Genomic DNA, 19,441 nt, shown 5'->3' with positions numbered 1-19,441 from the left:
TTTCTATTATGAATATATATTTATATATATGTATATATATATATCAATAGTAAGTTATGAATATATATATATAATATCAATAGTAAGTTATGAATATATATATTATATATATGTGCACATATATATACATATATATACATATATATATATATATATATATATATATACATATATATATATATATGTTTAAATGTGTGCGTATCATCCTTAGCTTGTTCGTAGACATTTATGTTGACGACACTACCATCTATCGTAGCACATCAAAGACCGTAAACAACCAAGTTCTCACTGATTCTCTCTCCTCTAATCTTGAGCACGTGGTACAATGGGGAAAGAGGTGGCTTTTTACTTATGATGCATCTAAAACCGAGCTTCTATCTTTACACCATAAACGCTCAGATGCCCATCTGGCATCAATTGAAATGAATGGCTCTCGTCTTGGCGAGACTTCATGTTTTGACAAGCTTCTTGGCTTGAACTTTACACCCGATCTGAAATGGAACACATATATATAAAATCCATTGCCAAGGTCGCTGGGAAAATGGTAGGATCCTTCTACCGCTCCAGTAGATATCTCACTCTTGATGCAATTCTCTACCTTTATAAAAGCCAATAATAGAGTACTGTTGCCATATCTGGGCTGAAGCTGCTAGGAGCAACTTATCCTGCCTTGACAGAATTCAAAATAGCTTAGTGTGGGATGTCTGTACTCTTCCCTGCAACCTCTTTCCACAGAAGAGACGTTGTGGGCCTGTCCCTGCTTTATCGTTCTATTCATAGCAGTTGCTCGTCTGAGCTTTAATCTATGGTCCTCCCAGCCAAACTTTCACGAAAAAAAACTCGTCCAGCCCAAAGCATTATCAATAGTTTCCCACACTCTTTACCTTTTTTTTTTTACACAGTGATCACCACTTATCAAGGCCCGGAAGACACTCAGGGATAAGAGTTATTGCAAGTACATTACATTAGTGTGGAGATTTGATGAAGTGTTTACTTAAGGGGGCGGTTCATTAAGAATTTGTTAACATTGGACTTGAAGACATCCAAGTTGTAGTCCGGTGGGAAGCAGGCAGACGGAACAGAGTTCCACAGGCGTGCAGTTCTAAGAAAGAAGCTTTGTTCATGGAATCCGCGTTTTGATTTTACCCGTGCCTAAACCTAAATGTAGAGTCCATGAACGAAGCTTCTTTCTTAGAACTTCACGCCCTTGGAAGACTCTTCCGTTGGCCTGCTTACCAGCTGACTACAATCTGATTGTTTTCAAGTCCAACGTAAACAAATTCTTGATGAACCGTCCCCCGAAGTAATAAAACTTCCACTTCCTATGTTTATTACGCTATAATCGCATTGACTAATGCCTACCCATTAGTCCTTGTCCTCGAGTGGCCTACGGGCCTTGATAAGTGGTTATTACTGTGTAATATATATATATATATATATATAATAATTTTTTTTTCTATAATAATTAAATACCTACAGACACTAGTGTTTCATCCTTTCGGGAATCTTCAGTGCAGGGTGTCACGATTAACAGCAGCCGAACGATTTGAATCCCGCAACACGAGACATCTCTGACTCGATTAGCGAAGACTGTATCAATTCGGCTACCATTAAACGCGTGAAATAGCGTTGAATTGAAACATTTTAATTTTAAATATTCATTTACGTCAGTCAGACATATATATATATATATATATATATATATATATATATATATATATGTGTGTGTGTGTGTGTGTGTGTGTGTGTGTGTGTGTGTGTGTGTGTGTGTGTGTAAATGCGGTAAATGTATATGTAAATGTATAAATTTGTCTGCTGTGTACGTTAGCGTCGGTGGTGATTTACGATGGCGGACAGAAGATGACCAGAAAAGAAAATAAAAAACAAAAAAAGGAAAAAAAGAAAAAAGGTCCTTTTTTCTCTCAAAACAAAACAACTGCCATCCCAACAAAACTGCCGAATTCGCCATGACGTTGATTATAAAGCTTCACGCGCTTTTCTCGTATTTCGCCCTGCGCACCATCCCAGCCACTACCACCACCAGGCATCTTTTCCTCCTACCCTCGCCACGTCCACCTTTCACGGCTCAGGTTTGCATCTTTTCCCAATTTCTGCATGACTTGAAACTATGTGCATAATTCACCCCGTCACCTCGTCAATCTAACCCTCTCCCTCAGACCAACCTTCCCCCACCCAATTCTCTTAGACCCCCGCCCTTTTTTCTCCTCCGTTGAATTTTATTCTATTCCTGACCCCCACCATCTTTTTTTCTCTTTCTTCAAGATACCAAAAACCGAACATTTAGAATTGTACAATCATAATTGGGCCCAATTTTCCCAGTATTTGGACAATATTCTGTAATTTTTAGCAATTTATAGGTCGTAATGCGCCCATTAGATGTGTGGGTCGATGCGAGACTAGCTTGCACGGAGCTAATGATTCTGCGCCCACGAAGAAAAACGGGAAGGGGGTCACCCATTCCCCGTTGGGGGGCGTACATAAATGAAAGAAAAGAAATAACGGAAAGAACGATATAAAAAATGGAAATAAAAAAGAAATGCAAAAAATAGAAGGAGGAGATATTTTAAAACTGATAATAAAAAAATAAAGAAGGATTGTTTAGAAAATAATAAAAAAATAAAACGACCAAGAAATAAGGGAAGTCGATCCGAAAAGGTTTACAAAAAGGGAGCCAGAAAAGAAACAAGCGCAAATAATCTTATTGTACGACCTATCGTAGTTTAGGCGCCCACTAATGAAACTTCTATTCCCAGAAGATTAAGCGTGACAGACAAAAAAAAAATCTATTTTAAACTTACGCGTGACAAACCAACATGCAAACATATTTTCATTATGACGTTTTGACGTAACTAAAGTAAATTGCGTCCATTTAATCTACGCGCTTAGAGATGAAAATGGTCTCTAAAACTGCAGTATAACAAGGTTGTCACTTGGACAGGTTTGAAAAAAAAAAAGAACCTGATAGTTTCCATTCTGTTTACTAATCTTCACCCTCTGTCCCATCGCTGCAGTGTTGTATCCCTGTGCTTGTTTTACTAACACTTCAACGGAATGTGCTCCGACGAACTTATTGCATTTGTAACCCCTTAACGTAAATACATCTGAACAACCTTGCAAGCGGTAAAACTTCTTTTCTATTTCATTTATCTTCGTTACTCAAACTATTTACATTTGGAGTTTCCTTTCTTCTCCTTGTTCCTCTGACTGTATAAACATAAAATATAGATTTAATCTGAAAATGATATTTCTGCTCGTTACTTAGTGTGCTAATATAATATAAATCTGGACCATTACTTACACTAGTATTTATAGTATCATAGACGGCATAATCACGTTGGGTCCTGAATATAACCTTAAACTATATCCGATGGTGAGACCCCAGCTTGCGGGAGTGTGGAGCAATCCCTTAATTGTGATTGCTCCCAGGTCCACTCTGACCCAGAGTCGTAGTACCTGTTAGGGTCCCAACTATGGGTTAAATAGAAACCGACTTAAAAAAAACAAAACAAATATTCTCTATTAAAAAATTGTTCTTCAAAATCACTGGATTCGGCATTAAATAACCTGAAAAGGGTTTTTTTTTACATGGGGATCACCACTTATCAAGGCCCGTAAGCAACTCGGGGATAAGGGTTATTTTGTGTACAATAATCAATGGGATAATATCTTAGTAATAGTTGGTATTGGAGATTTGATAAAGCGTCTTACTTAAGGGGGCGATTAATCAAGAATTTGTTTATGTTGGACTTGAAGACGCTCAAGTTGTAGTCAGGTGGGAAACAGGCAAACGGAAGAGAATTCCACAGGCGTGCATTTCTCAGAAAAAAAAGCTATGTTCATGGAATCTACGTTTTGATTTAGGCACAGATAAAGAGTGGGGGGGGGGAAATTACTGACAGTGGTTTTAGCTAGACGGGTGTTTATCATGAAGGATTGGCGAGGGGGACCAGAGATTGGAGCTCGGACGAGAACTTGACATGGAAATAACGATAAAACAAAGACAGGCTCGCAACGTCTCTTCTGTGGGAGAGAGGTTGTAGGGAAGAGAAGCGAGCATCCTCCACGAAGCCACGAAGTCTATTTTGTACTTTGTCAAAGCAGGATAAGCTGTTTTTTGAAGCTCCAGCTCATCTTTGGACGTACTTGGCTTTTATAGAGATAGAGAATTGCATCAGTAGTGAGATATCTACTGGAGCGGTAGAAGGATCCTACAATTTTCCCAGCAGCCCGGGCAACAGACTTTATATACGTGTTCCATTTCAGATCAGGAGTAAAGGTCAAACCCAAGAGCTTGTCAAAACATGACGCCTCCCCAAGACGAGAGCCATCCATTTCAATTAATGCTAGATGAGGAACAGAGCGTTGATGATGTAAAGTTAGGAGCTTCGTTTTAGATGCATTAAAAGTAACCAGCCATCTCTTCCCCCACTGAACCACGCGCTCAAGATCAGAGGAGAGGGAATCAGAGAGAGCTTTGTCATTTACGGCCTTTGATGTGTTGCCGTAGATGGTCGTGTTATCAGCATAGATGTCAACGAATGAATTTAGTATGTATTTTGAGAGATCATGGATGTGGACCAGGAAGAGAGTTGGGCACAGGATGGACCCCTGGGGAACTCCAGCATTAATACTGTGAGCCTCAGATTTCTGCCCATCAACCACTAATTATTGAGAAAACATTTCCAGTTATACCGTAGCTGGAAATCTTGTGAAGCAGGCCCTTATGCCATACCTTATCGAAGGCCTTTGATATGTCAAGAGCAATTGCTCTTGGAATATAACTATTAGCACATCTGCTGTGGATCTAGCAGAACGGAAAACATATTATATGTCACTAAGGAGGTTATTTCTGCTGAGGTGGTTGACTACTTATTTATTTAATATGGATTCCAGTAACTTACTCATGACACACAAGAGACTTATTGGTCTGTACTGAGAGGGGGATGATTTATCACCTGAGTTCTTAAATACAGGGCATATTGACGAGGTTTTCCAGGGTGTTGGAAAGCACTTAAGCCAACGCTTAAACAGTTTTGTAAGTATGGGGGGGGGCAAGTTCTGGTCGAAGCTTTTTCAACACTATAATTGGAATGCCGTCTGGACCAGTTGCTTTACTGGAATCAAGGTTCTTGATTAGTTCAGCGACCTCAGGCACAGATATTTGTATGTTGGATAGTGTGTTGTCTGTTGTAGGAGGAAATATGGGGAGTTGATGACCTTCGTCGCAGAGAGTGGAGTTAGCTGAAAAGTTCTTGGCGAATAGTTTGGCCTTGTCTGATGCTGATGAGATGACTTCAGGTCTATTGATGATGGTTGGGATTGAACGCACGCTTCTGTTCAGGGTCCTGTTTGCTATTTGCCAAAACTGGTGGGAACCAAGCCGCTGATCAGCTACTTTAGATTTAACGGACTGAGCATATAGCTCTCTTGCATTTTTTATTACTCTTTTACAGTGGTTGTTGGCTTTCCTGAAAGCGGCTTTAGTCTCAGTGCACCTATTACGTTGGTAGCTATGGAAAAAGTGATTTCTGTGCGCGATATCAGCAGCACATTCAGGGGAGAACCATGTCTGGCTGTTAGTTTTTTGTTGGAATTTTTGGATGGTATGAATCGGTCTTTGCCTACAATTAAGCATTCGGTTAGGTCTGATACTATAGAGGATACATCCTTTTTAAACATGGTATGCAGAGGTAGATTAGACGGAAGCTATCCCAGTCAATCATAGATTATCGATATACAGTACGGTGGAGGGGTATATCTGAAGACTATTACATTTCATTTTTATCTTAACTGATACAACTGTTTGATCGGAGTATCCCAGGGGAGATAGGACGGAACATGAACATAGCTCAGGGGAAGTTGTGAGAAAAATATCTAGAAGGCTTGCATACTGACCAGTAGTATCGGGCACACGGGTGGGTTCATGAACAATTTGAGTGAGGTCATAGGCAATGGCAAAATCATGACAGAACCTCCCCTCATCATCTGTCTTATTTGAGTGGATCAGCGATTCCACATTATGGACATTGAAGTCACCGCAAATGTGAATGGTAGCCGAAGGATGAGCAGACAGGATGAGGTCAATTTTCTCATATATACTCTTAAGGACAGTAACCCCGCTGTTGTGGGGGCGATAGAGAGAAAATATGTATGCTGTGGTGTAAGCAAGTGCAACCCGGAAGCACATATAAGGTAAATTAGGGTCTTCTCTGGAGATATCTCTACCACACGGGAAGCCATCTTTAATGTAGGCGCATATTTAATGTCCATTGGGGGTCAGATTTAGATGTTAAGTTAGAGTATCCTTTTATTATGAACTCATCAAGGGAAGTTGTCGGCCCTATGCCAGTTTCGCTTAGAAAGAGTAAGTCCAGTTTCGTCTCCTGTAATTGGGTTTCAACCTCTGGAAGGTTGGAACGTAGACTCCTGATGTTGGAGAAAGAGACATGGTAGTAGGGGTCTACGTTGGAGGATGGGGTTCTAGGTTTATTCGTGTTTTTTTTTTTTAGATATTTCATATTGAGGTTTTGGGGTTTGTGGAACAGGTCGACAGACTTGGTTTGGGTAGGGCAGAGAGGGAAAGTAAGAGAGAGAAAGAGAAGAAATCTTTTTTGTAGTACATGATAAGGTAAAGCCGTAACAATTACCCACTAGTATGGCATCGAGAGGCCCCACTAGAAGCTACTGCATGGTCCAGAATCCATTCATCAAATGGCAATACAGCAGCCCCAGTACTTTACACCTGCTGATAGGACAGCCTCCTTAGTGGTTAACCAAGTTTCGGGTCCCTGACTATCAGGCGGATAATGTCAGCTCAGATGAAACGTTTACTTCCAGCACCCTTACTAGTGACGTGACCACAAGGATAGACACAGAAACAGAAAAATTTTCGACATCTCAGGCTACTGTTCACGAAGTACTACCGACGTGGAAAGCAGCTTTTTCTTCACCCTTTGTCAGAAAAATCACCCATTGGAAATGAGGACTGAGGGACAGAAAAGGAGAAGCGAGAGTTACTGGAGCTGCCGATAACACAACCACAGTGTATTATCTACTTTCCATTTAAAAAATAAATAAGGAAATAAAGAAAAATAAAAATAAAATACAAATGTAAGGACTTGATATATGTAAGGGTTGATATGCCGTAAAACAAAAACAAGCAAAATAATCACGTTGACACACCGGTTTTCACCAGATCATCGAAGTTAAGTAGGCCAACCTGGCCAGCACAAGATGGGCGACCATATGGGAATACTAGGCGCTGTAACGGGTGACGGGGTGGAAACACTTCCACCAACAAGAGCAGTAAGGCACCTTCTTTCCTATGCTAACCAGTGGGAGATCCTTGGATAAAGTTGAGAACTCATAGCCCCCACCTCACTCCGGTCAAGACAGGTGAAGTCACGGCAGGCAGGTGATGGATGAACTGTTCAGCAGCCTGATGGTTTCTTTCCGAATTGGCCAACGCTTCGTTGTTAGTTTGTTAGGCAAATGATACTGATCAAGGTACAATGGCTAAGACTACTCGCTCTGTACGAGGGCTGCTATTATAGCAATTAATTTTTTTTATTGCATTTTCATCCCAAACAAGGAACATTGCCACTTTGTTGTAGGGAGCAACTATCAGAGACATAAGCATCAGGGGTATTGTGTAGGAAGTTGGGCAGCAAGATGTCGGTTCACGTTGCACTTGAACTTCTGCATGTCAGTACAGTCGAGAAAGCAGGGACCCGGAAGGAAATTCTAAAATCTAGCTGTTCTGGGGAAGAAACTACTGGAGGAAAGGGCTCTCTTGCATCTAGGGATCTCTACTGTGTGAGGGTGGGATTTAGCTTCATGTCGGGTTTGTCGGGGGCATTTACGTCGAGAGGGCACAAGTGCTTGCAGTTCGTCAGAGCATTCACCGTTAAAGTACTTGTAGAACAGGCAGAGGGATGCAAAATTTCGTCGATGGGACAGAGGTTTAAGCCTAGCTGACAGTTCAGGACCTATCAGATTGGCGACTCTCTTTTGAACCTTGTCTAGGAGCGAGAGACTAGTGGCAGATGCACCAGCCCAAATATGACAGCAATACTCCATACATGGGCGACTGGTGGCCTTATAGAGGTATAGGATACGTTCAGGCGTTAGTAGCTTTCTAGCACGGTAGAGAGAATCCACCTTCTTCGTAGCGGTCCTAGTAATGATCTCAAAGTAATTGTTCAAACTCATGTTTCCTGTGAACGTTAGGCCGATGAGTTTAAAAGATGTACATTCAGATAAAGAGTAATTGGCCATTGCTATTGGCAGTAGGGAAGGTTTCTTGTAATTATTGAAGGAAACAAGTTTAGTCTTGGCAGCATTGAAGGCGACCATCCATTTTTGTCCCCATTCCACTACGGATCGGAGGTCTTCCTCTAGTCTTTCTGCCATTTCTTTGTAGATGTGTTCATTTGTTTTATTGTCGTGTCTGTTATAGAGCGTGGTGTCGTCAACATACATACCCATCTCACAGACAATTTTGTCAGGGAGGTCATTTATGAATATTAGGAACAACAGAAGTCCAAGGATAGATACCTGAGGCACTCCCGCATTTATATCATATTGTTTAGATGCACGACCGTCGAGGACAACCTTGATTTTTCTCTTATTCAAGAAGTATCTAATTATGTTATGTATTCTTCCAGTGATGCCGTATGATCTTATTTTCTTGAGAAGAACCTCATGCCATACCCTGTCAAAAGCCTTAGATATATCTACAGCTACCGCTCTAGATATATCTTTGCACCTTACTATAGGTACTATACTGCAAAGAACACCATGGTGAAACGGATCGAATGCAGAAAGGACTGGTGAGTTAGGATCATCGATGTCTGCGAAAACCGTTACATCAAGAAGAGTATTTAGCATAAGCAATGCCGGACGATGCCAGATAACCTTGCTAACCTAGGATAAATCGATTGTTGGAAATTAAATTTTAGTTGAAATAAATATTAATATAAATATAAACATAAAAGATAATGTTTAGAGAAATAGTAAAAACGCTATGAGTTTTACAACGATTAAATTAACAACAATCATTTAAAAATAAGTCTAAAAATAAATAAAAAATAAAAAAGCAGTCTGACGTAGAGGTCACATAAGATGACGTGGATCTTAGAATGAGACGTCGAGATCGAGTTAATTAGTGCAGTTGGGTTTTTGGCTCTGAAACGAGAAGTTGGGTTTCTTCGAACGAAGGCGGATCGAATCCAACAGATTGAAAACGTTATTAAGAATGGTGTTTGCAACTTCGAGAATGGAGGGGCTACCGAAAATAAAGAAGTGCAAATATTATTTTATCCATGATATCTGTGTTAGTCTTTATTCCCGGTCTGATAGTCCAAACAGGTGAACTAAACACCGGCTGAATGGAACCTATCGGATGAGAAGGTATTGCCCCTTTCAATGTTTTGCTATCTGCGTATATCTTGTAAACAGTCCCTTAAATGTTATACACATGTTGACATAACCACTAGACGATCAATATACAAATATATATAGTTATGTATAAACACATAAAAAAACCCAAATATATCTACCGACGTTTCAAACCCTTGTATATTACACATGCAGGATATTACAGGTCAGTCAGTCAACCAATAAGGTTTATCAAATCAGATTTTAATATGAATTTTACTGAAAAACGATGACAGTTTGAAAGAAAGTTTAAATTAGTTGCTTACCAATGCATTGCTTCAAATCGGCAAATTAGGTTTCGCAATTTTGGAGATGAAGATTATTCGTATCATTTGGATTCTTTACAACGTTTCGGCTAATGTAACCCCTAATCTTCTTGCGGAACTCTTGAATCTTTTTATCGAACTCTGGAATCTTCGCGGAAATTTTATCCATAGGAGTATCATGCTCTTGTTCTGTAAGTCAGGGTTGGGTGACAGCCCTAAGTAATTCGCAATTGTATCTTGAGTGTACCACACTGAAGTTTGAACCTTCAACTTCCAAACTTACAACTGAATTTTACCAAGTAAATTGCGAACAAACCCCTTCACATAACACTAGCTCCGTACATCGTAGTCGCAAAATACTTTGTTAGGGACGATTGAAGGTAGTTAAAAAAATAAAGCGATCGACAGGCATAATTTCTTATAGAGCTACGTGGATACATAAAAATTCGAAAATATATTGAAAAAATAAAATAATTACTAATGAGTCATTTGAAGTTGTAAAATTTATTTGTAAATTTTATTTTATTTAAATGTGATTGCGTTTGGCTAATTACAAAACCTATTCGATAATAGGGTCAATGTTATTGTCAGCTGAATGATGAAAAATACTCTGAGAGGATTGAAAAAGATGAATGCAATGAATAAAATTTCGTTATATATTATTATTTTTTTATCCTTTGAGATGAGGCTTCATAATTTGCGTATTTATTTTTTTGTGGACGCTTATCCTCATCTTCATAGTTGTTGTTGTTTTCACGACGTTTCGGCTAACTTATTCTCCGGCCTTCTTCAGTTGGTCGAAAAAAATATAATACTCAAAAGTTCATTACTTCATAATACTTTTCGATAAGCAGGTATTGACATTGGATCCGAAGACGACTATGTTGTCGTGTGCAGGGACGTAATTCCGTGATAATTTGTTCAAAAGATAGGAAGTTCTTAGTGAGAAAGTTTGTTTAAAAAAATTTTGCTTGGTTTTAAATTACACAGAAAAAGAAATGGAATTTATTTGCGGTTGTAATGCGGGGTGGATGCCCGAAAAAGAGAAATTGTATTTATGAATTTTATTTTATTTAAATTTTATTTTGTTTAAATTTTATTTTATTTATAAGATTTATTTTATTTAAAACTCATTTTGTGTAAACTTAATTTCATTTATAAATTTTTTTATTTAAATTTTATTTTGATTGAACTTTATTTTATTTATAAGAATTATTTCATTTAAATTTTATTTGTTTTAAATAGCATTGCGTCTCGCTAATTCACTTTTTCGATTTGCCCGAACAACATTTTCAGCATCTATTTGCGAGGTATAATTTTGAAAACTTTATAAAAGTTATTCTATGAATTACCGTTTGACAACTTTTTTTTTAGATTTTTAGCGAAAACACTGTTTAAAAAAAGGAAGATCCGGTTCACTAATTGATGAAAAAAGGACACAGAAATATATTAAAAAAGAAGAAAAAGTTTGATATATTTAAAAACAAAAGGAAAAGAATTGAAATAGAGAAAGAAAAGAGAATATGAAGATATTAATATAGAAACAAAAAATGATGATAAAAATTAGGAAATAAAGAAAAGAAGGCAGGAAGAAGAAATGAACAAAATGAATAAATATCGACGCCATATTTGTATTATTTGGATTATTCCGACTACTGTTCTCATCTCGACTGTTATTTTCCACAACTTTTCGGCAGATGTAACCTCCGACATTTTTCAGAATTATCTTATCGAATTCGAAGACTTTTGTTTTGTCGAACTCTTGAATGTGTACAAATTTCCGAATTGTCCAGAAGGCTCTTTAACGTAATGGATAAAATATTAGGTTGTCCCAAAAGTTCGTAAATTCTTGCGAAAATTGAATTTTTATGCATCTTTTATTGTTTTTTTTTGCGTTTATATTATATAGTAATCTTCCTCATTCCATTCCAGATGGCAATTTATAAAATTAAGCAGCGAGATTTGATTCCTTACTGCTGGAAGCAAAACTTTTCAACCAGAAATGCTGCAGAAGAGATTTGTGCTGTCGAAGGTGAAGAAAAAATTGCTTAGTCGACGATCTCAAAGTGGTACAAAAGTTTCCACTTTGGCGACATGAGTCATGACGATAAGTCTCGTTTGGGACGACCGTTAAAGTTGGATGATGGAAACTTGCAAATCGCGTTTGACATCACGTCTTCATCGAACACTCAAGCGTAGCCTTATGAGCTTGAAGTTGGCAAATAGACAATTCACAGACACTTGAAACAACTTGATTTTACCGCGCCAATATTTCATCGAAGCACAACAGACAATTTTGCGTCAATTGTTAAACAATCCATTGGACGAGCGTTTTTAGAACCGCATTGTGATATCGAATGAGAAATGGGTCTATCTAGTTCAGCACAATCGAGACAAGCGATGGGTCCAGAAAGGCATGCTACATCCTCGGTTCCAAAACAAGATTGATTCGGCAAGAAATCCATGTCGTGCATTTTAAGTTGGTCCCGAATGGTCGTGCCATCAATGCCTAAATTTACTGTAAGCAAGTGGAGCGTGTATACGAAAAGTTGAAGCAAAAGTACCCGACCCAGACCAACAGAAAACGCGCTTTGATGCAGCAGAACAATGTAAAGCCACACACCGCCAGGAAGACCAAACACAAGTTTGAAGAACTGGACGAGGTTCTGCCACATACAGCCTACAGTCCTGATTGTGCTCCATCAGACTACGGCGTTTTCCGTTCAATGCAACACTTTCTGAAGGGTTGCCGACTCAATTCGTTTGATGAAGACGAGGAAGTCTGTTACGAATTCTTGATTCGAAGCTGAAAACTTGCAGATCGATGGCAGAAAGTCTTGGAAATTTGATGGTCTTTATTTTGAGATTCATTTTTGTTTTGTTATTATTTGGCAAGTAAAATTTCAATTTTTTGCAACTATTTACAAAATTTTATAACTACCTAATACAAGTAAAATTTCAATTTTTTGCAACTATTTACAAAATTTTATAACTACCTAATACAAGTAAAATTTCAATTTTTTGCAAATATTTACAAAATTTTATAACTACCTAATACAAGTAAAATTTCAATTTTTTGCAAATATTTACAAAATTTTATAACTACCTAATACAAGTAAAATTTCAATTTTTTGCAAATATTTACAAAATTTTATAACTACCTAATACAAGTAAAATTTCAATTTTTTGCAAATATTTACAAAATTTTATAACTATCTAATACAAGTAAAATTTCAATTTTTTTTAAATATTTACAAAATTTTATAACTACCTAATACACGTAAAATTTCAATTTTTTGCAAATATTTACAAAATTTTATAACTACCTAATACAAGTAAAATTTAGTTCTAAGTAAAACCCTTTTGGAGGTTTAAAGATTTACTCCTCAATGTTGGCGATACTAAGAATACAAATACGAATTACTTAAAAACATTTACTACGTCATTGCTGACGGATCTCCAATGTTTTAAAATAGAGTTTCGTTCGAAGTTTCGTACAGATTTCTGAGTTCGACAGAAACAAAAGCACTTTTATCCATGGCGTCACGGTTGCTTGTGTTATGTAGAAGTTATATAAAGGGGATGTATTATATATTTTTGTTGTCGTTCATATTGTGGTGTGCAGATATATCGCGTATATATAAAGAGAGACAGGGACATTTTAATACAGACATGTAATTCATAATGAGAGGTGGATTTAGATATATAGATAGATAGACAGAGAGATTGATAGAGATATTGATATTTATACTGTTTGACAGTTCTGTGAATGGGAGTGTTTCTATAACATTGACACATATATTTCTTTACCTATTTTTGAGATGAGGATTTCAGTCTTTTATCATAATGAAGGAACATTCATTGTTTATAATAGCTGAGGGGGAGACGTATTCTTAAGATGATAGAGACACATTCTTAGATGAGTTTATACACAGTCTTATAATTACAGATGAGTCGAACACAAGTCTATAATACAAATTCATAATACCTTTCTGTTGAATAACATAACACGAAGACGCAGATACAAAATTATGAAGTTGTTCGTTTATTCCATTCGACCGGTCAGTGGCTTTGCATCAATGAATTCAAAGTCTCTACATGATTTCCTTCTTCTCACCTTCGCTTCCAAGGCGGAATGTCAGCTCTGTCTGTCAAACTCTGTCCGACCTCTGACTTTTCTCTATGACTCCCTTCTGACTAACTGACTGACTTACTGACCTAAAGCTCTCTATATTGAGAACTCATGACGTCATTGCGTGACCAAACACGTGCATTTCGGACACGTGGCCTGACATGCCTCCGTCTCTAAGCATGCATTGTTCCTCACGTTTCTACAAAGCCGATTTCTCTATCCTAATTTTTTATTAACCCACTTTACAAATAAATATAACATTTTCCATTGTTCGTTTTTAAATTCCTTATTTTAATTTCACAAAATTCCATCATTACATTCCTTTTTCAATAAACAGATATCTAACTATTTTATGTGAATTAAACAATGGTTAATTCTACATCCCATTTTCAATAACATTCTCTATTATTTATTTTAACTTATGATCGGAATTCTCAATTCCAATCCTAGCTTCGCAGTTTCGAATCCTCGGCTATCCTATCTCATATTTACTCACTTACAAGAAGAGGCGACTTGTTCTTGTAACACTTGTAGCTGAAGGGATAAAATTGTTTGGTAATAATTTAAGTGACACTCTTCTGGAAGTTGAAGGTTCAACAATCAGTTCGGCCGATATAAAGTAAATAATTGTAAATTACTTAAGACTAATATTTAGTAATGGCTGACGAAAAAAGGAATGCTACCTCCGTTGAGTAAAGAAAAGGATTTTCTTCGAAATTCATTTCAAAATTAAAAGTGACAGCTGGACCAATGTATCGATCTCATATTGCTGTAAAAGAACAAGAGCTATGTCAGGATGTGACACCATAGACAAAGAAGTATTTTCATTCTGAACATCAAAAGTGGTACTTTGTTTTTACTTGTGTGAATTAGTTGTTACATATCATCACTCGAGACCCACGCGCTGTATGCACATTGTCGCAAGGAAACAAAATAAGAATATAATTCGACTCGCTCTTTATTCAATTGAAACAACAGGCATTTATTTACACGTACTTCCAGAATAACGACTTGTCTCTTGTTCAAAAGTTTTCTCGTTCTCCAATGTGCTTAACAAGACTCTAACGTGTCGAACAAGTGGTACTCTGTCTTTGTATGTTTAGGACACGCCTTCCCCTGCCACTCGTCGGCCACTTGTGTAACACGTCTACTTCCGCTCTCTCGTATATTGAACAAGTTTCGAATACTTTACATCTCTAAAACGCCTCGAATACGCTCTTCTCTAAACAAGTGTCTTTTTTTTATCCATGCTATCACATCGCGAAGCCGTCTTGGTCATTTGATTATGGATACTGCTTCTAACGCAGTGTCAATGCCTCCATTATATTGGAAACTTAGGTAAGGCTAGATTATAAAAATAGACGGCTCAATAGGAATTTATTAACATTAGACTTGAAGACGATCATGTTGTAGTCATCCAGGAAGCAGACAAACGGTACTGCGTTCCAGTGATGGAGAGTTCTACGAAGGAAACTCTGTTCATAGAATTTTCATTTAGTTTTTGGTAAAGATATAGAGTGAGGCGCTTGTTTCAGTTAGGTGCGTATTTTTGTGATAGTTTTATGGGGAGAAACCCTAGACTGGACCTCAGTCGAACACTTACCATAAAAATATTTCAAAATTAGGAGTTAGAGACTAATCTACGTCATGTAAAATATAGGGTGATACAACTCAAGATTTAACGTCACGGATAAGAAGTCTGTAGTGACACGTAGCAATGAAGAGAGAAACTGTTCAATCATTTTTCATGGACACATTTTAAGATCAAACAAAGAATTATAACGAACGAATTAAAAAAAAAATCTCTTAAATCAATGTGGGCGTTTTGTAACAGAAATGTTATTTAAACTGACAGACTGACAAACAAACAAACGGGCCGAGGGACCGTCGAATGCTCCGACATATCTACGTTATGAAAAACTAGAGTACTTTTTTTTTACACAGTAATCACCACTTATCAAGGCCCGGAAGCCACTCAGGGATAAGGGTCATTAAACTTGTGAAGTTTACGGATTGTACTGAAAAGATATTAAGAAATCTATTCTTAACATGAAGATGTGGTGCTTTGTAAATTATTCTGTACTTTCACCTAACAATTTTTTAAAATGAGATACCGTAATTCTATCTAAGAATTATTACGTTTCAAAAGAGAATCACCAACCTAATAGGTTCCGAATTGTCAGCTAGGCTTCAACCTCTGTCCCATCGACGAAATATTGCATCCCTTTGTTTGTTTTACAAGTATATTAATGGTAGATGCTTCGACGAACTACAAGTCCTTGTACCCCCTCGACGTAAATACCCAACAATCAGCAAAGTCCCACCCCTACACGGTAAATATCCTCAGATGTCAGAAAATCTTTTCCCTGATAGTTTCTTCCCTAAAACTTATAGACTTTGGAATTATATTTCAGGTTCATGCTTCCCCGACTGTACTGACATGCAGAAGTTCAAGTGTAATGTAAATAGGTATCTTGCTGCTCAACTCCCTGCATTGTATCCCTTCAATTTATGTCCCAGATATTAACGCCCTACATCAAACTGGCAGTGTGCCTTATTTAGGGGCGAAATGCAATAAAAAAGAAAAAGCTGCACAATTAATAAAAATAGCATATTTAAGAGCTGGAGCAAAGAGGACAGTGCAAAGGAAAAAAAAACCCTTCGAAAAAGAAAATGTTGAAAAAGGAAATAAAAACGCGTGAGTCAATGTGGAGGTCTTCTTGTTTGTAAAGTATAGATTTCGTTCGCAGACGCCGATAAAAAAAGGGATTCCCAGTGGAACAAAAAGTAGTCGATATAAAAACAATTGCAGAAGAAATGATGAAAGAAAAAGGTTAAAAAAAAAGATTACGAAAATTGGAAAGAAATAGAATAATAAATATGAGCATAAAAAAAACGAACCTCAGGGCGAGAAAATGGAGAGGAACATGAAAAGTAAAAAGGGAAGAAAAAAGTGAAACATAAATTGTAATTATATCAATGATGATGATGATGATGATGATGCTAATGATGAGGCTTATTCATATCTTCGGCAGAAGACCAGGAATGATAACCGTGATAATGATAAGTTTGAGATGCAAAAATAACGAGAAAATCTAAATGATAACCGTAATAGCAATAAATGAAGATCAGGGGATGAAAAACGAAAGTCCGACTCAGACAAACGAGATATACAAAAGAAGGAGGGGGGTGGGAATGAAAAGCTTGGGTCAAGCATTTTCACCAAAAGCAAGAGAGGCAGAATAAGAAAGTTTTTTGTTTTATTTGTGGGTACATAAAAAAAAAAAAAATCTATTGGAAAAATCTGAAAATAAAGACATAGAAAAGAAGTGAATAAAAATGGAAAAAAAGAAAAGGTAAGTAAAAACGAAAAAGAAAAACCCAACAACTAGAAAAGGGTTATTTCCCTTTGTCAGCAAAGCCGCAAACGCTCGAAAATTAACTTTAATGTTTTAGAAGTACATGGAATTAGTAACTCTATTTTTCGTGGTCAGTATTTTAGATGCGCTTAATGATCTGTATTCAGTCAGAGGACGAATACTCTTTCCTGACGGGAATAATTTTTATTTTCATATGTTTCCAGCCGAAGTTCGATACCAAATGCTTCTGAGTGTGACTTTATAAAAAAAATTTGAAATCGCCCCAGACAAGGCATGAAGCCACTTGATGTACAAAGATAAAAATACTAATTCAAAGTCAAAATCTATTCAACGATAATTGTATAATTATATGGGTCAGTTCAAAGCAAGAAAACAGCAATTGTTTACACTTTGTCAGAAACATAGCTGATTAACATGAGGACTAAAAGAGGAAATAAAAAGAATGGAGAGTTACAAAACTGCTGAAAGTAAATTCAAAGTTGACTGTCTACTCTCCTAAACACAAATCAGAAATAGCAACAGAATTTTACGATAGGAAAACAGAGAGAAAAATGTAACAATACAGACGATTTATAAAGTATACAACTGCTATATATTATAGCCCTACGCCGGTAATTAGAGATTGAGTCAGCTAGTATAAGATTCGAGTCGTTTAAGTTCATTTTCAGTAGAGCAATGCGGCGTGAGTAATATACTGTGTACCAAGTGAGCCAGGGAATAACGGTCTTATGTTAACTCCCTAAAAAAGCAAGTTGCTAGATGATGTAAGAAGTTGGGTCATGTGTTTCGTGTTGACACAGAGCTTTTGAGTAATTGACATCCGAGAAGCGAAGAGACAAGACGTGTGATAACAATGTAGAAATTTTGGCGGATCTTCCTCGAGTAAGAATTTATTGTACTTTATATATTATAAGGAATCAAATAATTTTAGACTACCTTTTTTTTTTTTGTAAAGAATAATCTTTCTGTCGCTCCCATCTTTTGAAACAATATTCTCGAATTAAAACCTTATGAATCGACAACAAACCTCTTGTGTCTCCATGCGTGAAGATTATTCGCCCCGAGTAACAGAGATCAAACCACAGGACAATCAGGTGAGCTGACACACACGGATTTACAAGACTTTACTAAGTGTGTGCTTCATTACTAAATCGCGATAACCGGCAATATTAATTAAATACTACTTGAAAAAAAAAAAAATGAAATAATTAAACTAATGTTAAGTCTTATCTCTTTGTATATTTTTTTGTTCTCAGCGAGTTGGATTCATAATCTGACATTAATTTATTTCCAGCAGCTTACCGTAAATTGTCGGAAGATACCGACGCTACCGATTCGTACCAAAAATATAAATAATGCGGAGAGGTGGTGTTAATTGATATTAAGTCATTAAAAATAAAAATGTTCTATTTAACGTTGGTACTTATCGACTGTTCGACAACTCAGTCTATTTTAGTCTTTCTGTAAAAACGCAAGAGGAAACAATTTGGCCGATATTGATTATTTCCTGGGGAAATAATTTTATTTTTATCATATCGAAAAGATGAATTGGATTTTTAAAATTCGCTTTCACTCCAAACAAAACATCGTGTCTAACAGGAGACTGTGGGGATTTGAGAAGCGATATGTCTATTCACATAAATATAATCCTCTGCAGGTTAGTACAGTAGGAAAGCAGGGAACTAGAAGAGAATTACAAAGTCTAGCAACCCGAAGGAAGAAACTAAGAATAGAAGGCTTTCCGGCATCTATTGACCTTAATAGTGAAAGGGTGGAATTTTGCTGCTTGACGGGTTAGTCAGGAGTATGCACGTCAACGGGGACACAAGTGCTATTGGTTTAATAATTAGTTACGTTAGTCTCGAATGGGAGAATGGTGACTTTGTAGAGACACAGGATAATGGATGGTGTGTCTAGTTTTCTACCTCTGTAAAAGGACACCTCTGCGTTGCAGTAACCTTGCCAATATCTTCAATGCATTTGCTCCAATTCAAGTCGTCTCGGAATGTTCTGTCGAGGAATTCTACGCATAGCTCATAGGTATATTGTTATTAGATATTCTGTTTGTAGTGATGCATGGAGGAATTATTTAGACTCCATCAGATAATGCAGATTGTATACAGAAAAGAATAGTTCCTTCATTGACAAGTTGTAAGTAGGTAGCTTATTGATTAATAAAATTTCTATACAGTAGTGGCAATGGT

This window comes from Euprymna scolopes, chromosome 10, assembly GCF_053919585.1.
Source record: "Euprymna scolopes isolate OS-2025 chromosome 10, ASM5391958v1, whole genome shotgun sequence".
Classification (NCBI taxonomy): domain Eukaryota; kingdom Metazoa; phylum Mollusca; class Cephalopoda; order Sepiida; family Sepiolidae; genus Euprymna; species Euprymna scolopes.
The sequence above is the reverse complement of the archived record's forward strand: the minus strand, read 5'-3'. Positions refer to the sequence as shown.